Source organism: Castor canadensis, chromosome 2, assembly GCF_047511655.1.
Source record: "Castor canadensis chromosome 2, mCasCan1.hap1v2, whole genome shotgun sequence".
NCBI lineage: Eukaryota > Metazoa > Chordata > Mammalia > Rodentia > Castoridae > Castor > Castor canadensis.
The window spans coordinates 23,474,883-23,492,245 of record NC_133387.1 but is presented as its reverse complement, the minus strand read 5'-3'; the positions used below and the strand labels follow the sequence as shown (position 1 = coordinate 23,492,245).

The window sequence follows — 17,363 nt, the reverse complement described above, 5'->3', positions numbered from 1 at the left end:
TTCTGCCAGTGATGACTTCCCCTGGAGAATGGGTTCAGTGAAACCTGGGATTCTAGAAGTCTGCAAAGTGAGAGAATGTGCATCCCTTTCCCTGTCAGCCTGTGCTGTGAGCCGCCTTCCATCTCTGAGGCTTTGTGACTGGGGGAGCTGTCCTTGGTCTGAGAGGTCAGAGGAGAAAACTGTTGCCTTCTGAACCTCTCAGCTGACTTGTAGAGACCCTCCAGCCCACCATGGAGAACAGATTGGGAGAATTCCTAAGAGAAGCTATGAAAACTCTAAATTACTTCATCTTCGCTCATTTTAATTTGAGCAGGGTTTTCCCACCTCAGATCAGGAAATGGGTCACCCAATGTTCACTTAGTCAGAAGGCTTGTATTGAATACTTATTTTGTGAAGCACGCAGTTCTAAACACTGCAAAAGGTCACGATAATGTTTCTTCTCTCAAAGATTTTACATTCCAGTGATAAGACACTCCCACATACAAAATTAAACAGCCCAACATCATAAAGAGATGAATCAGAAGCCATGGAGTGTCACAGACACCAAGTGTTTGAAATCCAAGGCAGGGCAGTGGGGGAGGAGGTCGCTGGGGGCTGAAGCAGTGAAGGAGACTTCAGGAAAGAGGATATTTAATACAGGTTTCGAAGAGGAGGAAGACAGTCATGGGGCAGAGTACATCATACCTATAACTCCACTTACCTAAAAACAAGACAAAGCCTCTCTCTCTCTCTCTCTCTCTCTCTCTCTCTCTCTCTCTCTCTCTCTCGTGTACATATAAATGCAGGGAAGAATTTAGAAGTATACTCAGCAAGTTGGAGGGAGGGACGTCTTAGTCTCTTTTCTTGGGGGAAACACCTTCAAACCATAGCAGGGGGAATACAGTTGAGGGGGGTAGGAAATGCTAGAATTCATAGAAACTTCCAGATCTTACTGTACAGATATTTCTGTATCGTTTGAATGTTGTTCCAAAGAGCATGCATTCATGCATTATTTTGTGTAATTAAGAAATATGTTTAAGCCAGGCATCAGTGGCTCATGCCTTTAATCCTAGCTACTCAGGAAACAGAGATCAGTAGGATGGTGGTTCTAAGCCAACCCCAGGCAAATAGTTCATGAGACCCTATCTCAAAAAAACCCATTACAAAAAAGGGCTGGTGGAGTGGGTCAAGCTGTAAGAGCACCTTCCTAGCAAGCATGAAACCCTAAGTTCAAATCCCAATATCACCAAAAACAAAAAAAAAAAAAAAAAAAAAGAGAGAGAGAGAAAGACATATGATGTTTACAAAGAGCAGACAGGATTTGGGTCTGTAGAGCCCATGGAAGAGGCTATCTCAAGTGGGAAGGACAGTATGAGGAAATGCCTGCAAGGGTTTGGGAACTGTGACTGAAACAGAGGGGTCAGTGAAGAAGGGACATGGTCCTACGTAGGGTGGCCCAGAAGAAGAGCTGTGAGAGGGACCCTTTCGACTTTCATCTTATACCATGATGAGCCTTTGAGGATTTGGCTCAGGCTGGTTAATCTGGCTGCATTGAGTGAACTTAGTGGGCATACCTGAGGACCCTGCAAAATGAGGTGGTATGATTCAAATCTACCTCTCTTGTGCACCATGAGTGGCCACAGAAATGTCTTCTACAGTAAGTTGAGAAAGGCCCTCACTTACACACCTATTGTTAGACTTTTCAGGAAAGAGGGAAACAGACATGCTGTCAGGTGCAATGCAGGTGCTTACCTCTAATTTCACTTCAAATCCTTGTGTAATATTTGACACTTATGTTGGGTTTTTTTTTTCTTTTTGGTGGCACTGGATCAGCCACTCCGCCAACCCCAATATTTGACACCTAATGAGTGATTCAGATGTATGAGTTCAATTCCCAGCATCTGAGAAAAGCCAGAGTCAAATTTGTAAATGGTGAATAAAAATTACTTAATTTATAAACTAAAATCAAGTGTTTTCGGGAATATGTTATTTGTTTTAGTTAGTTTGTCCTTTGCTTGGATGAACTAACAAAATCAATATTTTCTTGAAGTCACACACAGTGGCTCCAATCTATAATCCTAGCTACTTGGGAGGCAGAGATGGCGGTTCAAGGCCAATCCCTGGCAAAAATTGGAGAGACCCCCCCCCATCTCAACCAATGATTGACTGTGGTGGTTCACACCTGTCATCTCAGTTACTGCAGGGAAGCACAAAGAGGAGGGTCCTGGTCCAGGGTGAACCAGGCACAAAGTGAGACCCTATCTCAAAAAAAATCAATGCAAAAAGGGCTGGCAGGGTGGCTCAAGAGATAGAGCACCTGAGTTCAACTCTCTGTTGCAAAAAAATTTTTTTTCTTTAAACTTGTGTTTATAATTATAGCAGTATTCAAACACAATATGTACACATTATATTTTGTACACACACAGACACAACATAACAAGTATCTTTAGAGATTTAGGATCAGGACATAACTGACCTATAACCAGCGTGGAGCAAGCAAACCGAACATGAGGAAAAATCCTCCCGCCAGGTGAACCTTGAGTCATGCATTGTGACTCACTGTCAGGGATTACGTTCTGGATGAGGTGAGTTTCTTTATTGACTGACAAGTGAAAGAAGGGCACAGAGTCTCAGAACGATGATGTGGCTTAGGTTTATAAAAACATAGTCTTCAACTCCTGAAATTATCTTGTAATCAGAAGTGCCATTTGGGGAAGACCCTGACAATGGAAGCTATCAGTTTTCACTTTCTTCCTTCTTCAAACTTTTTAAAGACTTTGAATCCCCAGTTTACCCTCCGCCCATCCTCCCACGCTGTCTGTCCTTCTTCTGGGAGGCAGATGGAATTCTTAAAAGGCAAAGCTGTGTTTCTTTGCCTGGTGATGGGGAAAACAAATAAGAGGAGACAAGAAAGATTCAAAGAGGCTTTCAAAATGACTTTCCTATGAAAATAAGGTTGTGTTTTCCTAACTCTTCTGATTCTCTTAATCATGTAAAATTCCATCGTGGCGTCTCTTGCCATCACTGGGATGAGGGCAGTAGGAGGCACCTGGCCTCTGAGTGGGGAGAAGGCAGGAACACAAGATGACTGTCCCCTACGTGGTTAGACACACTCAGGCACATCTTATGATGATGTTTCTCAGAATGAACACTGACTCTTTAAAAATCTTTTTCTAATCATTTTCATGCATTCTCCCGCTGATCTTGATAAGAATTGATAACTCAATCCAGTAAATACTTAGCACTATCTGCGAGGTTGAATAGTAGGCCTAGTAGCATTGTGCTAATCAATAAGGTTACGAAGAAAGTAAATACATAACCCAGGCCTCGAGGGTAATTCATCCAGGGCACGCCTGTTTCCTGTCTCTTTCTCTGTCTTTAGTCTTTGTCTCTCTTCCCCTTCTCTGTCTCCCTCCCTGATAAATGGTCACTCTCTATAAATTCTAAAGGAGTATATTAAAACCAACCACTATGGTTGTCACCTCACATATTTATATATGTTAGTATGACATATGGATGCACATATACACGGCAGAGAGAGAGATGCTAGAAGTAGCTTCTTCCTGTATTTGATGACCCCCTGCACTTGGGACTTCTGTAAGTGACAATGGCTTCGGCAAAGATGGGAGAGGATCCTGAGTGCAGAACTTGGTGAGAAAGCCATCCTAAGCAGAGAGATGGCAACGGATTCTGCATTCTCACAAAGTTTTGGCAAAGAGAGGAAGGAGTAGAGATTGGTGAAAATGGATACCTTAAGATAATGTCAAGAAAAATGAGGAAAAGCTAGACGCCTACCCTCCAAAAAACACCTTTAGTTTATCTATTGTATATCTACATGTTTGAGATAGAATATGCAACTATATTCAAAAATACAAATATTATCCCATGACGCTGTGACAGAGTCCCAGAAGCCAGGAACAAGCAGCCCATTCATCCCCAGGTGACGTCAGCCTTTCTCTCTGGCTTGTGACCTAAAATGAATTGGAGAATTTTCAAGTTGAGAAACTCAAGAGTCCATTTCTGCTTGCCCTCTAAGTTCAGGAATAAAACTTAAGTTCTAATATAATTAATGTGTTTATTATAGTCAATTTTACTACACAAATATATCAGGACATTGAATACTTATGACTATTTCATTCTATATATTTATAATTTATACTGTGGAATAATTTATTAAAATATATAATAGTGCTCTTAATAGATCTACATATTTTTACATATTAGGGGACTTTTTAATGTAAGTAGTATTTTTTTCTTTGTGTGCTTTTGTTGTTGTTGATGGTGGTGGTTTTTGAGATAGGGTCTTGCTATGCTGCCCAGGTTGGTCTCGAACTCCTGGGCTCAAGTGATGCTCCTGCCTCAGTTTCCCAAGTAGCTGAGACTATAGGCAGGAACCACCACACCCAGCTCTACTTACCCTCTTAAGAATGTTTTAAGTACTTCAATATTTTGCTTTTGTACTAAAATACTTTGTGTTTTTTTCTTAAAGATTCATATTTGTGTTTTTCTAGTTCTAAGCAACAGCTAAATTTAGAAGTCTTATCTATGTCACAAATGATCTTTGTTGGTAGAAAAGTTTATATCTGGAGAGGGCTCTAAAGACTTCTTGTCCTTTAAGCCTTATTTACAGAGTTTTTGTCAATTGTGTTCTACTAGGATTAGCTTGGCAGCAAGAAGTAAAAATAAAGCTGCGGCTGTGTCAAAAACCCCATTGGGCCACATTTACCCTCCTGGGTGGGTTTACTCAATAGCCCCCCTACTCATCCTGGGCCAGCCAGCCAGGGAACAGCTAGTTGTTGTCTGAAATGGAGAAGAATTGGAAACAAGGTGCCTGTTTCTTTTCCTGTGAGCCACAATCCATCCATTTAACATTATTTTGGTGCCCTTGAATTCTGTGGGAGATAGCCTTGTGCTCCTGCTCAGTCGAGGCAGTTTGAGAAACGCTAACTTAGCATGCTACTGCTCTTTCTGGCCGGATGGCGACGGCCACCTGACAGACTGGCCCCTCTGCACTGACCTGGTTCCACACCATACTCTCTGCTTTCTGGAGGTGAATGGGCATCATGCTGGGAGGGATCATAATTGTAACAGAATTCCTGTTTTTATGAGCCCACTTGATGAATAATAAAAAAAAAAACACAAAGCCCAGAAAGAAAGGTTAAAACAGTTGCCAGATGTGACTTTGCCAGCTGTCTTGAGAACAGACACCCGGCCTCTGTCCCCTACACACTCATGCCTTCTTCTTTTATGGCTGTGTACATGATTAATCTTATAAACATTCCAAATGCATTTAAAAAGTTGTGTATTCCTCCCTTTTTTTGAGACAGAATCTCACTATGTAGCCCAGGCTAGTCTCGAACCCAAGATCCTCCTGCTTCCACCTCCCGAGTGCTGGGATTACAGCGTGTATTATCATATGTGCAATATGCCTGGCACATATTCCTTTGTTTTTGGTACTGAGGTTTGAACTCAGTCTTCATTCCTTCTAGACAGGTGCTTTACTGATTGAGCATACCTCCAGCTCATATCCCCTTTTTATAAGGTATAAATATATGATTTATATACTGTTTGCTGATTACAAACATTCTAATGTATATGTATAGATAATAAGCTTTTTAAAATTTACTTTTTATTGTGCTGGGGGTACATTGTTACAATAAGCTTTAGTCTTTTAGATTCTTATTGTTTTTTGTCATTTTCTATCAAGTTCTGAAAGGGAAATATTAAAATCCTTGTCTTTTGATTTTGTAAAAAATTTGTACTTTGATTTTTAGTGCATAATAGCTGACAACTGTTATATCTTTTCGTGCTAATATTTATGCCACAGGAGTTAGGCTGTCTGTGTATAAATAAATAGAAATATTTTTCTCAGGCATGAAAGATGTCTGAGGTAGGAAGTGCAGGGTCTCCACAGTCATCTGAAATACAAGCTTTTTCTACCTTTCTACTCTGCCATCTTTCTTTCATATGTGCCACTCATTTTCCAAGTCCTGGTTGTGAGATGGCTCCTGCAGCTCCAGCTATCATAGGCGGGTCCCAGACAGGAAGGAGAAAAAGAGAAAGGCCAATAGAAATAGCTCCCAGATGAATTAGACTTCAGCAGGCCCCATCTAGTAACCTCAGCTTACAAAGAATTGTAAAAGGGACTGGAAGGCTGGGGTTGGAGGTCAGTGTTGCAAGCACTTGCCTGGCATTTGTGAAAACCTTGGTTTGCTCCCCAGCACTACAAAAAGAAAAAAAAAAGGGGGGGGGGATGAGTGTGAAGATTATTATTTTTAAAATCTGGATGCATTGCCATCTCAAGTTAAACTGAGATAAATGGATTATTGCATCTAGCAACTTCTGCTATGCATCTTTAATCTTGCCGTCTTCTTGTTCCTACTTAATTCATGTGACCTGGGAGCTGATATTAACACTGCCACTCCTGCTTTTGGATTTGTCTGACAGATATCTGTCTTTCCAGTTGGCATTTGCAAACTTTCCTTCTTTTTTTTTTTTGAGGTGAGTTCCTTATATCTATCTATCTATCTATTTATCTATCTTATTTTCTATCTTTTAGCCCAATCTAAACATTTGTCTTTAAAAAGGATCTTCAACCCATTTGAATTTATGTTTCTTTTCACTACTCCCTTCATTTTATTTTATTTTTACTATTTCTTATACTTTGTATCCTATTTTCCCTCTTTCTTTAGGGTTTCAGACATAATCATTTTCAAGTTATTTTCTGTTAAGTATAAAGGCTTCCTTTAAGTGCTTTCTTTTCTCTCTTTTGTGGTACTGGGATTAAACTTAGGGCCTTGCACATGCTAGGCCCAGTATCACTTGAGCCACGCCCCCAGACCTTTTTTTTGTTTGTTTGTTTATGCCCAGGCTGGCCTTGGACTGTGGTCCTCCTACCTATGCCTCCTGTGCAGCTGGAATCACAGGTGCATGCCACCATGCCTGGCTTGTTGTTGAGAGGGGGTCTCTCTAACTTTTTGCCCAGGCTGGCTTCATATAGCAATCCTCTTGATTTCCTCTCTCCCAAGAAGCTGGGATTTCAGGCATGAGCCACTGCACCTGGTCTGAGTGCTTTCTTCTCCTAAGTAAATGCCTTTTTCTGACCTAACCTGTGTCTCAGAGATTCTCTGAGAATATGCACTCTAAGAAGTGCATTGATGTCTTCAATAGCGACATACAGATGGAGGCCTGGGTGCGGGTAGGAATTAAGGATGCTCACTTTCCTTATTTGCTTCCCTGCTGTGTGTAGATGGCCACAAATGCCTTGCCAGCTCTCTCAAGTAGACCTGGAAATGACTCTGTCTTGACCACGCTGGGTACAACTCCTCTCCTCTTCCTTTCCAGGCCTGTCTATAGAAGGGAAAAGAAAAGCGATCATTCCAGAATTCCAAAACCCTCGTGGCAGTGAATTGCAGCTTCAGCCTTATATTTCTCTACCAAATGCAAAACAAGTTCTCATAAATGATAAAACAAATAACAGCAGCACTCTAGTATGTTCTGTGACTCAGAATGCCCACAGCACTTCTTCTTAAAGACATTGGAAACCTTTGTCTGTGAATCCTTTGCTGGAGTCCTGCAGTTTGTTACAGCTCTGTACAGAACTTGCATATAAAATGTGACTTGGGATTGCTTAGCAAAATTATTAATCTTGGTTTGATACTTCTCCATGTCTGTAAAGAGCTTGCTTTTTCTCTGGTCTGGTTCCCAGTTATATCTGCCACCTCATGCCATCAAGTTCAGTTACTCCCAAGAGCAATAAGCATCCTAAAGTTAAGCACACAGTAGGAACGTTACAATTTAGATAGGAACATTCCTGTTTTTACCATGGGGAACAATGTGAAAGAAGAAACCCAATTTTTATTAAAGTCATGTAGCTTCTACCCATCTTCATTATTATTCTAATTTACTTCTTTCTTAAAAATTATTATTTTTGATCTCCCAGGTGTGACTAGGCCATAAACTGGTTTGCATTTTGATAAATCTTAGAATGACAGCTCTATGCAGCAAACTGTATTATGCAAAAATATTTCGGAAATAAATTAAATCGCTAAGCAAACTGTTATGCACAAGAAACTCTCCACTTTGAATCATTTGGGCTATGATATCTGTTCTGGCGCCCTTTCCCCTTTGTGCAGAAATCCTATGACCCCGTTACAGTATTTACCACTGGCCACATAGTGCTGGGGCAAAGGGACAAAGGACCAGGTCTGCTGTTGGAAATGCTTCCCTCCCCATTACCACCATTGTCCTGCAGTCTTCAGGCAAAGGGGCAGAGCATGGTGTGCCAATGAGGGAATGACAAATAAACACATTCGTAAAACTGAAATCCTCCGCCCCCTCCTTTTCTTAGGATTTTCCCTGTGGGACTGACCATGAAAGGGGCATGGCCTCTGTCATCCCCAAAAGAAGTGGACGAGCTCTGAGGGTGAGAAAGAAAAGTACCTGATAAATAAATCGCTAGAGAAAAATGTAGAGGAACAAGCATGCTACCAGCTTTGGTATAGATAGGGTATGACTTTACTGGCTACCACGATCTATTGAAAATGAGGATTGAGGGGCTGGCGTGGGTAGCCCAGTGGTAGAGCACGTGCTTAATTTGCATAAGGCCGTGGGTTCCATCCCCAGTACTTACAAAAATAAAACAAAACAAATGCAAGGGAACTGGAGGAGTGGCTCAAGTGGTAGAGTGCCTACCTAGCAAGTGTGAGGCCCTGAGTTCGAACCCCAGAACTGCGCCCCCCCCCAAAAAAAGTGAGGTTTCACAAGATTGGCTGTCTATTGCCAATTGTTGAAACTGGGTGATGAGTCATGAGGAGGGAAGTTAATGCATTTTTTCCTATTCTTTCTGCCTTTGTATATGTTTAGCATTTACATAACAAAAAGTTATTTAAAAAAATAAACAAGGTTTCAGAAAACTGTTCTGGATGAATCCTGAACCAAAGAGATTCCTGTATTGCGTCCAGCCCTGTAGCATCAGTGGAATTCAAAACTGGTCTGAAGACAGGCCAGGTGGTTCATACTTGTAATCCCAGCACTTGAGAGGCTGAAGCAGGAGGACCAGAAGTTCAAGACCACCCTGGGCTACATAGTGAGACCCTGCCTCAACAAAACAAAACAAGTCCACATTCAGTATGTTGACAGGATTCAAACCTGGGTGCTAGTCCTGCAACTGATGCCTATCATTGAACTTGGGAAAGTTAGGCTCAGCTTTCACAAGGAGCATTTGGAAACGCTGAACTTGGAAAGTTCCAGTGAGGGAAGGTGACGCTTGCCAGAATTCAGTCGTCGGCCTTCTGGTTGGGTGTTTGTTTTCATTTTACAAAATCTAGTTATTTTCACTTTCATGTTATTTGGGCCCACAGAACTGGATGGGGAATCAGGAGTTTATGTAAAATAACTCTAGAATACACAACTTACCTCTGAGTGTCTCCATCGTTTTCCCTGCTAAGATGGAAGGAACCCTGAAACTATACTTGATATTTTCTGGAAACACTGTGAGAAGCAGCCATGTTTGAAGGTTTCTTCTCATGTATCAGAGAGAATTTTGTTCCAGGAGAGAGGTGGTCTTTGCTCAAAGCAAGACACTAAAGACTATAAATAAATGAACCATTCTAAGAGTCTGTTTTATAGTGTCACCTCTTTGTGACATTGGTCACTTTTCATTTTCTGAGCTGGCCTGGGCTTAGAGCAGTGCTGTACCACACTCTTGTCTCAGCTGCGTGCTGGAATACAAAACGAGGCACAATCCTCGCCCCGGGTTCAAGTTCAGTCCTCTGACAGCAGAATGTGAGAAGCTATGAAACCACAGTGAGACAGGAATACTTTGATCTCCATGAGCCCTGCGTGACCTGCATGACCATGGCATGCTCCATGACTCTTTTGGTTGGTTTGCTTAGATTTCAGTCAAATTTGAAGGTGACCAGCACACAGGGCACATATCACATAGTATTAAGAAGATGTGGATTGGCTTTGCTACTCAAAATTAAATCCTGAGAAATAAAACCTTCAAAGGAACTGAATGTTGAGGACAAAAGACAACACCTAATCGTTAAAAACCAACCAAAGCAAGGCACCGGTGACTCATGCCTATAATCCTAGCCACTCAGGAGGTAGAGATCAGGAGGATCTCAGTTCGAAGCCAGCCTGGGCAAATAGGTTGTGAGACCCTATCTGGAAAAAACCCTTTACGAAAAATGGCTATTGGAGTGGCTCAAGGTGTAGGCCCTGAGTTCAAACCCCAGTACTGAGAAAATAACAACCAAAAAACCCCAACCAATCAGACATTACTAAGCACCTCTTCCAAGGACTCCTTACATTTTGGTACCTAGCAAATTTTGATTTACCAAAGACCTTCCCCATGCATTATCTTACTTGATCCTTCCATCAACCAGGCAGGTCAGAGATGCCAGCCCTAAGTGCTTTCCAGAGACCTCCATGCAGCTGGAGAGGCAGAGGAGCAACATGACTTCCCTGTCTGCAAACACTCTGTCCTGAGCTCATTGGCCGTCCCGTGCCTGCATGGTGCCATGTTGGGTTCTAAGAGGAGCTCATACAGGCAAAGACATGGGCTCGGCCTCAGGGAGTTTAGGATCTAGAGGGGAAAATGCAAGTTTTCATAATGAAACAAGCAGAAAATAACTAAGTGTTAAGCTGTATTTCTTAGGCTAGAAATACAACAACTGGACTGTTTTAATCAGAAAATAAGGTGCTATCAATCCCAGCAAATGCTCTGAGAATGTATGTGGCTAGGTGCTGGAGAATACAAGCCCCCTGAATGTTTCTGAAGTTTTCCAGTCAAGCAATTGTTGTTTTTCTGGAGAGTCCCATGGTTACATTCTTGACCAGGAGGAAAGTCAACCAGCCCAATTTTGCACAACTCAACAGGGACACATGGTTGTTTGGAGGAGCCAGTTTGACAGGGCTGTAAACTCAGGGCCTTAAGCTTGACAGGCAAGCCCTCTACCACTTGAGCCACTCCAGCCCTTTAGGTGATTTTTCAGATAGGGGCTCATGCAATTTGACTTGACCAGCCCTGGACCACAATCCTGCTCCCTCTACCTTCTGACTACTTGAGATTATAGACATGTGCTACCATGACCAGCTTGTGTTATGAAACAGGGTCTCCCTAACTTTTGCCCAGGTTGGCCTTGAACCACGATCCTCCTACCTCTGCCTTTCCAAGGACCCAATTCTTGAGTCTTCACATTCTTACTGGTCTATGTCATACCTCGAAGAGAGAACTGAAAGTCTGTGGGAACTGGTCCCACCCTGGCACACTGTCGGGTCCTCTAAACCATTAGTGGAGGCCACCAAGAAGCGCCCTTCATCTCCGCCTATTCACCTAATTTGCAAATGGGGTAAGGGAGAAGAGTCCAGCCTTTTGGAAAAGACTCCCTGGAGGCGGGAGAATGGACTCCTTTGTTCTGTGGGGACATCAAGGATCTGTAGAGACTCTGTGATCACTTTAATTTTGTACCGTCCTAATGTTTAAGCCTAACATGTTCCAAACTCATAGTTGTCTCAGAAGCAAAATTCTCTTCCAAATATCTGTTCTTTGTCTTTTCAGCAGGCAGGCCTGTGGTCAGAGACAGCTGCAGACCAGTCCCTGTCTGTCCCTGCCTTTGTCTGCCTATGGAGTGGCATATTGCCTGGAAGACCCTGTGGGACTTCCAAAGGCCTCAGTGAGCGGCTGGCCACTGTGCTTTTCCAAAAACTGCCAGGGCCAGGCTAGGTTCCCCAGCAGCATTGTGGACAGTCCTGTGTGGGCTTCTTCAGCACTCCCGTTGGCTACACAGTGTCCTTTGAAATCGTCCATGGACCATCAATGAAATGATGGTCTGTGTGTGGTACATAGAAAAGACCAATCCATCATTAGTAAGGCAGGCCACCCAAGGGGCCAGGGACATCAGACTGAGCTTTAACACAGGCGTCATGTTCTGTGAATAAACACGAGAGTGCACCTTGGAGTACCATCCACTCTACCACAACTCTACCTGTGACAATGAACACTTGAGTGTACCTTGGAACACAAGGCTACTGCCTCCCAAGCCCACTCATGTCCTCCAAGATGCAGCCTTTGAATCTCTGCTCCAGGAAGTGAACACGGTGTGAACATGACCTCTGGCACCAGCTCTGTCACATACTAGCTATGTGACCTTGGGAAAGTTAGCATTCCCTATATGTGGCAAAGTGATAATTATCCCAGCTATGAGGACTTGGTGAGTTTAGGCGTGGAAGTTGCTTAGGGCTCTGCAGCACAGGTTCTGGTAGCTAATTTCATTCATTCATCTACTATTCTCTGGGCCCTTCTAAGTATCAAGAAAGAAAGAAACGAAGGATATGACCTTGATGGGTGCAAAGTCTACATCCAAGGCTACTGTTTTATTTGTCCTTTATGCCACGGTTGGAAGGTGCTCAAAATAATGGTTTCTGAACGTGTGATTGGCATGGGGAAATAAGCAAATATACCAGTAATTTCAATCAAATGACGGGATGGGACAGCATGAAGCACATAGTTAGTGCCTGGTAGAGAAGCCTTAGCTATTTCAATTATTAGGTTAGCAGAACGAATGCTGAGAGTCAGTGTGCGGACGGAGGTTGAGGGTGAGGATCTGGGGGTGCACTCGGGGAAGTCTTCCAAGAGGCAGAGTCCTTGAGCTCAGTTCTGATCGGCGAGTAGGCGTCAGCCAGTAAGAGGAGAGGGCTAAGAGTGTTCCAGGCAGAAGGAACATTGTGTGCGGTTAGAGAGGCGTGAAATAGCACAATACATTCAGGGAACTCCAAGTAGGCAAAGTACCAGTGGAGCCCATCCTCACTGTGACATGCAGTGTGCATTTGTTAAATGAGTATTTGAAATGAAACAAAACAGGAAGATATTGCTTGTATAACTCTGGCCTTTAGCAGTAACCAAACGACAAGTGGGGGACTAAGTGGCTAGGGAGTTTGCAGTTGGTCACTGTGGTGCTTGCCCTGCTACAAAGACAGGGCAGTGCCTGTACAGCGTTGCTGCATGATCAGCCCCTTCTTGTCTTCTGCTAGAGGAAGTAAGTCCACTTAATCTCAATCTCTCTCTTTTTCTCTCAAATTAATGAAGACAAATTACAATAAAATTGCTGGCCTCGTGGTATTGGTGAGGATGTTTTTGCATTCTGACACATTGCTCTAGATCGGAGGTCAGCAAACCCTGGCCTGAGAGCCACCTCTGATCCACTGCCTGCTTTTGTAATTAATTTTTACTGGAACACAGCCATGCTTATTTGTTTACGTGTTGTCTGTGGCTGTTTTAGTGCCACCACAGCCCGATGGAATAGTTGGGACAAGGGCTGGATGGAATGAAAGCTTGACATCTTTCCTTGCTGGCCCTCTGCCCAAATGTTTCCAAGCCTTAGTCTAGGTTCAGCGTTTCTAGTTTGACAAGGAAAAGCCAATAATTAAAATGAGGCCTTGGGTTAGTTGAGACCCAACCTGCCAAACAATAGGCTGCATAAAGAATTTTTTTAAATTTACCAGTATGGAGAAAGGAGATTGCAAATATCTTAGCCATAAACATGAGTAAATGAATGACTTTCAAATTTGACTCTAAGCTCTCTGCTGTCAGAAACAAATAAAAAGGAGAGAATTGTACTCTGCATTAGTTACCTCTCACCTCATAACAAATCAACTGAAAAGTCAGTAGTTTCAAACAGCTACCCTTCATTTACACACATTTGCACATTGTTCCCTGCAAGTTGGCTGAGGGGTTCTGTGGATTTGGGCTGGGCCCAGATGATCTTACGGGGCTTGCTAGCATGCTGTGGTCAGCTGGTGTGTTGGCGTGGGGCTGGCTAGCCCACGATGGCCTCCGTCAGTACAGCACAAAACCTCTTGTCCTCCTACAGGCTGGCCTGGCTTCGCTCAGTGAGCAGAGGCAGGTTCAAGAGGGAAAGTGGAAGTAAACATTTAAGGGCTTGGACTTAGTACACTGTTACTTCCGGTACATTCTAGTAGCCAGAACAAATCAAAAAGTCAGATGTCAGAGAAATCCACTCCTTTTTTATTTTTTGGCAGCACTAGGGTTTGCTCAAGGCCTTGCACCTGCTAGGAAGGCAGTTTACCACTTTAGCCATGTCCCCAGCCCTTTTTGCTTTAGTCAGTTTCCTGGCCATGTTTATGCGTGGGCCAGCCTTATCTCTGCCTTATTGTCTTATCTCTGCCTTCTGAGTAGCTGATATTATAGACACGAACCACTGTGCCCAGCCTAGACACCAATTCCTAATGCAAGGAGCAGCAAAGTCACATTGCAAGGGGCAGGGAAACAGAAGGGACAGAACTGGGGACATGTCTGAAATCACAAGCAATCAATCATCATCTAAAACAGCCTGTATTCTGACCACGAATTTGAAAAAAGTCCTCTTTGTGGTCTCAAGTGGAAAGAAATATTCAGCCCCACCCACAGATATGAATCATCAGTGTCTTCAACTAAAAGGATCATTATCTGCCAGCTAATGACAGATACAGAGGAGAAGTGGAACAAAGCCTGTCCGAATTGCTATATATGACCCCAGACCTACATCTAAACACCACTGGACAAATTTCACTGGGGAGCTAGGCTCCGTTTTAGTGGGTTGGGGGGAAGGAAAGTCATTATCACAGATCTCACCAGTGACCATCCTTGAACAGACTTTGAGACCAAAGGCTAAACAAACCTAAGGTATTCTTGCCATCCATTTCAGGTGGTGTTAAACTGCTCACTGATGGCGTTACTATCGCTGTGTATGGATATGACTAAAAAGACAGAGGTGGGATTCTTTCTTAACTCCCTAACCATGTGACAATTTTTTAAACTTCTTGCTGGAAAATCTTCACTCTTACCAAACTGCCCTAATAAGTAATGTTAAGAATGAACAGCAACAAAGATGTCAGAAAAACCTTCATAGCTATTCTTTTCCAGGGGCCATCGGAATGTCAGTAAGCAGAGAGCCAACATGGGCAGCCCTGGCTTCTTAGAGTATTTCAGAATCCTCCAAGGTCTAAAAGCCAAAGTAACACTCCCAAACCACTCAGACAAAACCACACAGCTTAGGTTTGAAATGTTCTCTGTGGGCCAAAGCCAGTCAGGGTCCTTGGCCTTGTCTCCTGGAAGGCAATGAATGCCTTTACACTCAAACTTCCATAGAGCTGTCACCATCAGACTTCTGAAGGGTCCACATTAGTGTGGGGGGGTGGGGAGGGGAGGAATATGGCAGCACTTAGGAAACTATGAGGTGCCTGTTGACTTGGGCACCAGGACCGGCCGCAAATGGGGATATATATTCATATACACAGTGCAGTGTGAGGGAACACAGCTGTTGACGTTGTTGAAGAGGTGAAGACCACGCTTGCAGGATATTTGAGATGACTGATGACAAGGTAGAGTTGTCTTGGGAAGAACAAATGAAGCTTCCAGACTTGAGGTACAGAAAATCAGAAGTTAACCTTGGACAGGTCACATAACAGGTAAAATGATATAACCTGTCTTCGTGGGGGATCTCAACAAATGTGTGCTCCTTTTTTCTCTCTGGGTCTCCCACCCCTCTTAGGGAGTCCTTAAAAAACAAAAATCTTGCCAGCCAGCTGTCACTGGAAAGAAGCTAAATGAGATAAGCTGCTGATAAATGGTGACAGTCAACAGAATTCGGTGGAGGGAGCAGGGCACTTACCTCTTCTGCCCCTCCCTAAGACGTTGCTCCCTTCCTGCAGAGGAAGTGTGTGTGTTCTCTCACCTACCTTGGCATTGCCTGATGTCTTAGAGAAGCAGATGACCCTGGCTGAGCAAGACAGTCAGCAGAAAGGCCGCCCTGGATGCTGCATTTGGAAATTTCCATTCTTTGCTTGCAGCTCTGAAAAAAAAAAAAAAAAAACTAAAGAGCCCAGTAGCTGGGAACTTTCCACGATGGAAAATTTTAACATATTCTTTAGCTCTAAACTATGCAGGTTTATAGACACTGTTTTTTTTTTTGTAATTTCCTTCTTTAACAATAATTTATGAACATGGTAACACTAGAGCTGGACAATAAGGAGGGCAAGATGACCTGGTGGAGAATGGGTTAGTGGGAGGCTGTGTCACATAAACGTGTGACCACCCAAATTATAGAAAGGCAGACCGCTGCAAGACCCACTGGCTGGGAACTCGTCCAAATCTGAGCTAGTTTGCCCTGGGGCACTGCAGAGACATCTGTGTAGAGACTGGAAGTGGAAAGTGGATGGATACGACTTTGGAACAGGAGATGGGGAGTTCTGTGGCTGGCAAAACCAAGTGCAGGCAGATCCTCTGACCCCTGCTGCTTGGATCTAAGCAAGCACAGGAATCACCTGGGAATCCTGAGTCAGTGGGTCAAGGGTGAGGTTGAGGGTGGGGTTGAGGGTGGGGCCAAGACTGCCTTTTTCAACTGGTCCCCAGATGATGCTGATGCTGCCCTTCTGAGGACCACCAAGGGCAGGCCTAGCAAGGCCACAGACAGCAGGCCCTCGTCAACCTGAGGTCAGCACCCAGAAACCCTGCATGGCCTGGGGGTGGCTGCAGGTGAGCTCATTGGGGGTTGCTTTCTCAGGTCACAAAGCCAAGGTCTGAGTGCAGAATTGAATGTGTCCTGGAGACATGCACCATGCCAATCTGGCTAAAAGTAGATCTTTTGGAATGTGTGATGCCTCCAGTTGCCGGAACAATGCCTGCTCCAGCAGATTCAACTCGGGAGCTTCTAGAAATCAGTGCCTTCCCAGAGAAACCTCTTCCTTGAGTTGGTGAAGATTCCCAGATGGTTCTGACTCCTCCAGCATTGAGGCCCTGGGTGAAACACCAGTGAGCTCGCTCTGAATAGCAAGGCGAGACTGGTGACGAAGAGGGAAGGGCCCAGAGAACAAATTACTTCCATCCCAGCTGGAACATTTGTTTCACTATTATTGAAATAAAATTATAAGGGAATTGGAGAATTTTCCATTTTCTTAACAGGTATCTCACTTTTGAGCTACATATCTATACTATATACATATATCTATATGAGAGAGATCGAGATCAAAATATGCAGCATCGTTATTTTAGAATGTCACCACCCTTTGATCTGTAATGTGTCTATCATGCACATTTTGAAAGCAATATTAGTCCCATTTTTTATTTTCCATTCAATTGAGTTTTGGATGGGTTATTACTCCGTACTTTTCAAATGAAAGTACACAAAGGAGCATACGGAAGGAAAGGAGGAGAGAGATTACAATCATGAAAATGTGATTGAAGTCAGAGTGTTAACAAGCATGAAATGAATTTGATTACATAGTAAAAATATTAATGTATTAAAAGTAAATAAGTATTTTGGTATGCTAACGTCAATACAATATTTAAATTTTTCAGTGGCCTACAGGATTGCTTAGGA

At 43.3% G+C, this 17,363-nt stretch overlaps 1 protein-coding gene and 1 long non-coding RNA gene across 3 annotated transcripts in view; one reads left to right on the top strand and one right to left on the bottom strand.

The window, feature by feature from the left end:
* Mkln1 (muskelin 1) overlaps positions 1–17,363 on the top strand; it is a 288,685-nt gene that overhangs the window by 46,746 nt on the left and 224,576 nt on the right. The gene's annotated exons all lie outside the window — the stretch shown is intronic.
* Positions 3,774–15,840, bottom strand: LOC141419671 (uncharacterized). Its single transcript, XR_012444294.1, has 3 exons — positions 15,724–15,840; positions 7,199–7,329; positions 3,774–3,950 (listed from the first exon to the last, which is right to left on the bottom strand). It is a non-coding gene; the product is annotated as an uncharacterized lncRNA (long non-coding RNA).